The sequence below is a fragment of the Pongo pygmaeus genome, chromosome 5 (assembly GCF_028885625.2).
Source record: "Pongo pygmaeus isolate AG05252 chromosome 5, NHGRI_mPonPyg2-v2.0_pri, whole genome shotgun sequence".
Classification (NCBI taxonomy): Eukaryota; Metazoa; Chordata; class Mammalia; order Primates; family Hominidae; genus Pongo; species Pongo pygmaeus.
Genome location: NC_072378.2, coordinates 160,196,774 through 160,204,237, shown reverse-complemented (window position 1 = coordinate 160,204,237; position 7,464 = coordinate 160,196,774).

The following is a 7,464-nucleotide window of genomic DNA, read 5'->3' as shown; positions in this document are numbered from 1 at the left end:
CCTCCACCTCCCAGGTTCAAGCGATTGTCCTGCCTCGGCCTCCTGAGTAGCTGGGATTACAGGCACCTGCCACCGCGCCTGGCTAATTTTTGTAGTTTTAGTAAAGATGGGGTTTCACCATCTTGGCTAGGCTGGTCTTGAACTCCTGACCTCGTCTCCGCAGGCTTTGGCCTCCCAAAGTGCTGGGATTACAGGCATGTAATTTTATATATTATATGTGCCTGGCCATATATGTGATGTTCAAATTTTGTTTCAGTTTGTGACTTCTGTAGCTTTTTGATTGAAGATTTTTATCTCATTGTTTTGGCTTTTTTGTTTCCTAAAATATGCTTCCTGGTTTAGTGGTATCAAATAAATGTTGATATCTTATGTTTTTGTTGTTAGTACTAAATATTTGTAACTTTCATGTGAGCTTTTCCTTAAACCATAAATTATTTTAGAAATCTGCCTTTTAATTTCTAAAGGTATTTTTATTTTTTCAATTAAAAAACTACTATCGTTTGTAATGTTATTGCAATTACAGAACCTGGTTTATGTTATATAATTTTTTTTGAACTGCGTTGAGAATTGCTTTCACAAAAGACTGTGAATTGTATTTATTGGGATGTATATCAAGCTATTGATTGTATTGCTTGAATCATTTGTGCTCTTATCATGCTTAATGGAACAGTTTCTGATGGAGATGTGTTAAAAAAACCACTATGATTGTGTATTTGTCAATTTGTACTTTTACATTCTGGTAATTTTTGGCATATGTATTTCAAGCATATTTTGTTAGGTGAAGCAAATTTATGATTTCTACATCTTATTAGTTATGTTTTCCTTTTATTATTAGCTCCCTTTTTATCTTTATTAGTATTGTTGGCCTTAATTCTATTTGACTAAATTAATACTATTAAATTAGCCTTATTTTCAAATTTTTATACCCAGTTTTTGAATAAAAAGCCTAGATATTCTATAAAAAACCTCTGGGAGTTTCTGTCTTTTAGCTAGTGGTCAAAATGTATTTACACTTACTATAATTACTATGCATTTGGACTTCTTTCTATCATCTTATTTTGTGTCAACGATGTTTTTCTTTGGTTCTTATTCTTTCTTTTTTTTTTTATTTTTGAGATTGCATTTTGCTGTGTCACCCATGCTGAAAGGTAGTGGTGTGAACGCAGCTCACTGCAGCCTCAACCTTCTGGGCTTAAGTGATCCTCCTGCCTCAGCCTCCTGAGTAGCTGGGATCACGGGCAAGCACCACCATGCCCAGCTAATTTTTTTTTATCTTTTGTAGAGACAGAGTTTCGCCATGTTGCCCAGGCTGGTCTTGAACTCCTGGGCTCAAGCAGTCCTCCTTCCTTAGCCTCTCAAAGTGCTGAGATTCATGAGCCACCATGCTGGCCAAGCTCTTATTTTTTCTTTACTGCATTCTATTGAACTAAAAGAGCTTTTTCTTTTTTTTCTCTCTTTCTCTTTCCTTTCTTTTTATAAAAAGTTTCCCTTGTTCTTCTGTGGATTTGGAAATTATTAACATAAGTTCTATCTCTATTCACACATATATAATTTTTATTTTTCTAACAAAGTCTAAGGTTAATAAATACCTTTATCCTACTCATGAACAGTGACCTTAGAATGCTGTAACTTCCCTTTGAATCAACTTATCATCTTCCATATTATTGTTATCTATTATTTTTGTTCCACATGTGTTTGTAATCTCAAAAGGAGTTGTTATTTTTATTTTTGAGATAGGTGTTTATTTAGAGTTTCCAAGTTTTCTATTGTTTGTTTTAAGCTCATTGCTTCATGCACTCTTCTCCCTTCTGAGCTAAATTTTCTTCTTGCTGAAGTAGTAACAGTAATTCCCCACCCTGGGCCAGGCCCACTGCAGGAGCTTGCACTTCTTGGCTCTTTCATCCTCAGTTTCTGCCTCCGGGTGGCCTGCCCCAGGGTGTTTCTCCATGTGCCTCTGCTTCCTCCCTTACAGGCCAGCTGGAGATTTCCTCCAACCTGCCCACTCTGCAAGGTTCCTTCTTCTCTCTTTCTCCTAGCACTTTCTCTTTCTTGCTTTTGAGCTTGGGTATATACTAGTGAATAACTAACTTTACCCAGATTTCTATGCATTTGAAGAAGAAAGAATGCGGATGAGGGATATCCACTGGAAGTCCAAACATTATCCTCAGAGAGTTTGGGCTAAGCTATCAGGAATTTTCTGGCATTGTAATAGCTGGTGAAACTTCAGTGAGAGAGCTCAATTTTCTGTGACCTTTTTTTTTTTTGAGACAGAGTCGGCTGGAGTGCAGTGGTGTCACCTTGGCTTACTGCAACCTCCGCCTCCTGGGTCCAAGCGATTCTTCTGCCCCAGCTCCGGAGTAGCTGGGATTACAGGCACGCACTACCACGCCCAGCTAATTTTCATATTTTTAGCAGAGATGAGGTTTCACCATGTGGCCAGGCTGGTCTCAAACTCCTGACCTCAGGTGATCTGCCCACCTCGGCCTCCCAAAGTGCTGGGATTACAAGTGTGAGCCACCGTGCCCAGCTGTTCTTTCTTCTTTATTTTAATACGTGAGCTCAATTATAGTGGAAGTGAATTGAGAGTATTACAGCATATAAAACTAGAACCAATGAGTCTCAAGTCACTTCATATCATTTTCCTGGGATGGTTTTTAGGAGTAAGCACAATATTTAATCAGATGATATCAGTTCTGGTCCTTATCACTTGTAAATGAAGTGTGATTGTTCAGTTTAATAACAAGTGCTTATGAACCCCATTACTAAAAATATGAGCTTTAGCTCCTAGAGTACAATCGTACCCCAGTGCCACCTAGAGGAAAGAATCTGCATCAAGAGGCTGGGCATGTCTGTTTCTGCACATCCTGGCCACTGAGGTACCGCTTTTGCCTTTTGTATTTCTTTTGTAAAATGAGGCCATCCACAAGACTAATGTGTCATAGAAATAATTACATAAAATTTCTTATAACTGAAATCACTAACTAGCAATAATTTTAAGGAAGGCATGCTAATACTTTTAATTAAAAGACTGTAATTTACGCTAAAGAAAAACCTACGACTAAAAGCAAACATTACTTTTAATTTACAACACAGAAAGCTGTTGAAAAATAAAAGTAACTGGCCATCTTAGTGCTCAAGCCAGCCCTGCCTCCAGAATTTTTCCTATTCTATTCTTGAGACATTGGCTCAAAGCTTGGAGTTCCTCATCTTGGAGTTCCCCTTCCTGGTAAGTGTGTTGTCTGTCTTATTATATTTACTATGAGATTTGGACATTTGCGCCATTTAGAGAGACTGGCAATAAGAATAATATCATTTACTGAGCACTGGCTTTGAACCAGGACAATGCACACAAAGTGATAATAACTCAGCACAGCAGCTGGGATTGAAATCCTGAAGGTCTTGCCTCCTAGTCCATTTTTCTTTTTTTTTTTTTTTTGAGACCAGAGTCTTGCTGTGTCGCCAGGCTGGAGTGCAGTGGTGCGGTTTTGGCTCACTGCAACCTCCACCTCCTGGGTTCAAGCGATTTTTCTTCCTCAGCCTCCCAAGTAGCTGGGATTACAAGGCACGTGCCACCACGCCTGGCTAATTTTTGTATTTTTAGTAGAGATGGGGTTTCACCATGTTGGCCAGGCTGGTCTTGAACTCCTGACTCATGATCCACCCACCTCAGCCTCCCAAAATGCTGGGATTACAGGCATGAGCCACCGCGCCCGGCCCTAGTCCATTATTTTTTATATCAGCCTTTATTAATTTATAAAAAACAGAAAGTTAAGAAGTTACTTAGGTCAAACACACCGGCAGGAGGTAGGGATACAAAGATGACTGCTAAAATGTGTTTGCCTTTACGAGTTTGTTCTCAAGCTGGGAGCTAGCATCCCCAATCCTGATGTGATGTGATGTGATCAGAGGGAGGATGGGAGCATTGTGCTGAGTGCTGTGGAAATGTAAGAGAGGAAGGGATTAATTTTAGGGTGGAGAAGGATGGAAAGAAAATCGGTGACAGCTTCACAGAGGAGCAGACATTTGCACTGGTCCTCGAGGGATGACTGTATCATGATATGGAAAAAGTGACTTCTGGATAAACTTAGTGGATGCACCTCTCCTTTCTCTGGAATTCCCATTCAAACAACCACATAGTGATTTTGAAAAGCTTTAAATTGCAAATGATAAAGCAGGAGTAGAGAGGATGCTGAGATATTCTGGAAGCCAGAAAACCTCTGGATGAGTGGGAAGTGACCTAGCAGAGCAGGTACAGCAGCGGGGAAGGAAGCCCAGGTGAAAGCTGCCCATGTGGCAGGGCCTGGAGAGGCTCAGGACCCAGAGACCCAGGATCCTCTGAAGACGCAGGTGGGGCTGAAGCTGGGGGACTGGTTGAAAGTCTGCAGAACTAAGTGGGTCCCTTCATTCAGCGTGGTCAGGTAGTTACCCTTTCCTTCTCCTGGCAGAAGACTGTGTGGTTCTCTGTGAAGAGACTGGACCACAAGAACTCTGGACTCGGGGATGCCAGACACAGTTAAGGTGAGAGATCTGCTGATGGTGAGATCCCCTAAAGCCTTCCCCAGTCATTGTTTAGGACGAAGTCAACCAGGCTCCTAGGTCACCAGCAGAACACTGGAGGAGTTCTCTCTGGGGAAACTGAGCAGCCCAAGTGAAAGGCCTACAGATACTGACAACAGTGTATGTCCGGTAAAAAGGTACACTTATTCTCCCTGCAGTGAAAACCTCTGTCCACATGTCCTGTCCAAGCACGTAGAAATTCCAGCCACTTTGTCTGAGCTTTACTCTTAAACGTGAAAGAGGAGGCAAAAATCACAAGACTTCGGGGAAAGTTTTGAACATTAGAGACAGATCAGTAAGAAACAAATGGCAAAGACATGAACAAACAGAAAAAAAGAATTTGGAGGAAATAGAGATGCTATACAAAGGAGCAGAAAACTCTTCCTGCCGCCCCCACCCCACCCACAAGCCCCAACAACTCGCAATCTTGAAAAGACTAAAGAAGGCACAGGCAGGAGTTTTTGCAGTGGGTATTCATTTTCAAACTAAAAACAGAGCTTTTCTAGGAAAGATGCCGTTGTCCTTCCCCATTCTGTTTTTCCTGGGATGTGGACACAATGCCTGGAGATACAGCAGCCACCTTGTGACCATTCGAATGAATGTCACAAACCAAGAATGGTATCATAGAAAGGTGAAAGGAGCTTGGCTTCTGAAGGCCCTGTTGGGATTCATGCCTGGGTTTCTTTTCATGTATGACAAATACACTCTTTACTTGTTTAAGTCACTGTAGAAGGGTTTCTGTTACTTGCAAATGAACATAATCCTAATTCATTTAACAAACATATTGTTTAGAAATATGGAGAAGACACAATTAAGAGTTGAAAGTAGCTAAGACTTGGGGGTGGGAAATGGGGCAGGGGACTGCTGTTTTTCTTTTTCTTTTTCTTTGTTTTTTGACGAGTCTTGCTCTGTTGCCCAGGCTGGAGTGTGCACTGGTGCAATCACAGTGAGCTGAGGCTAACTGTGACCTCTGCCTCCTGGGTTCAAGCAGTTCTCAAGTCTCAGCCTCCTGAGTAGCTGGGATTACAGGTTCCCACCACCATGCCTGGCTAATTTTTGTAATTTTTTAGTAGAGATGGGGTTTCACCATGTTGGCTAGGCTGGTCAAACTCCTGACCTCAAGCAATCTGCCCGGGTCGGCCTCCTGAAGTGCTGGGATTACAGGCGTGAGCCACCGCACCTGGCCTATCTTTCTCTCTTTCTTCCTTTCTTCCTTCCTTCCTTTCTTTGACCGAGTCTCGCTCTGTCACTCAGGCTGGAGTGCAGTGGAGTGATCTTGGCTCACTGCAATCTCCGCCTCCCAGATTTAAGTGATTTCGCCTGCATCAGCCTCCCAAGTAGCTGGGATTACAGGTGTGCGCCACCATGCTTGGCTAATTTTTGTATTTTTGGTAAAGATGGGGTTTCACTATGTTGACCAGGCTGGTCTTGAACTCCTGACCTCAGGTGATCTGCCTGTCTCGGCCTCTCAAAGTGCTGGGATTACAGCACTATTCACCAAATAGTGCTGTATTCACCAAAGACAAGGAATCAACTTAGGTGCACATCAACAGTGGATTGCATAAAGAAAATGTGGTACATATACATCATGGAATATTATGCAGCCATAAAAAGAATGAAACCATGTTCTTTGCAGCAATATGGATACAGCTGGAGGCCATTATCCTAAATGAATTAATGCAGGAACAGAAAACAAAATATAGCATATTCTGACTTATAAGTAGGACCTAAACCTTGGGTACTCATGGACATAAAGATGGCAACAATAGACACTGGGGACCACTAGAGTGGGGAGATGGAGCAGAGGGCAAGAGCTGAAAAACTAACTATTGAGTACTATGCTCACAACTTGAGTAACAGGATCAATTGTACCCCAAACCTCAGCATCACTCAATATACCCAGGTAACAAACCTGCATATATATCCCCTGAATCTAAAATAAAAGCTGAAATTATTAAAAAAAAAAAAAAAAGAAAGAAAGAAAGAAGGAAGCTGGAGGCAGGTCATGAAAAGTTCACTTTGCCAAGCTGTAGAATTTGGACAGAAAAAATATCCTAAATGATAATGAGTTAGATCAGTGGCCTGGAAAAGCTAATCAGAGTCATTTCCCTACAAGGGAGCTACCCATCCATTCTCCTGGAAGAGCAGAGCTACAACCAATCCAATTTAATTAGTAAATCAGAAAAAGATGTCTGGTCCCATTTTGACTGTTAATGATTTTTGTTTGTTTGTTTGAGATGGAGTCTCGCTCTGTTGCCCATGCTGGAGTGCAGTGGCCTGATCTCGGCTCACTGCAAGCTCCGTCTCCCGGGTTCACGCCATTCTCCTGCCTCAGCCTCCCAAGTAGCTGGGGCTAGAGGCACCCGCCACCACGCCTGGCTAATTTTTTTTTGTGTGTGTATTTTTAGTAGAGACAGGGTTTCACCGTGTTAGCCAGGATGGTCTCGATCTGTTGACCTCGTGATCTGCCCGCCTCGGCCTCCCAAAGTGCTGGGATTACAGGCGTGAGCCACTGTGCCCGGCCTAATGATTATTTTGAACTGACCTATTTCTCCTGTTTCAGAAAAGAGATAAATAGGAATTTGATAAATTAACACGGACAAAATCATTACGCAATTTTACTAAGTTTGAGTGCCAAGGAACAAACACAATAGACCTGTATGAGATTTACACTGGGCAACTTACTTGACTTCTCTGTGCCTCAGTTTCTTCATCTGTAAATTGTTGTAACACCATGTACTTCACAAGGCTGTTGGGGAATCTGATGAGCTAATAAATGTAAAGTGCTCGAAACAGTGCCTGGAAGACAGTAAATACTATTTAAGAGTTTACTATTATTATTGGGTATTGCCTGGATGTCAAGTAGTAGTAAATATACCTGAAAAAAATCTATTGAGGATCCAAATA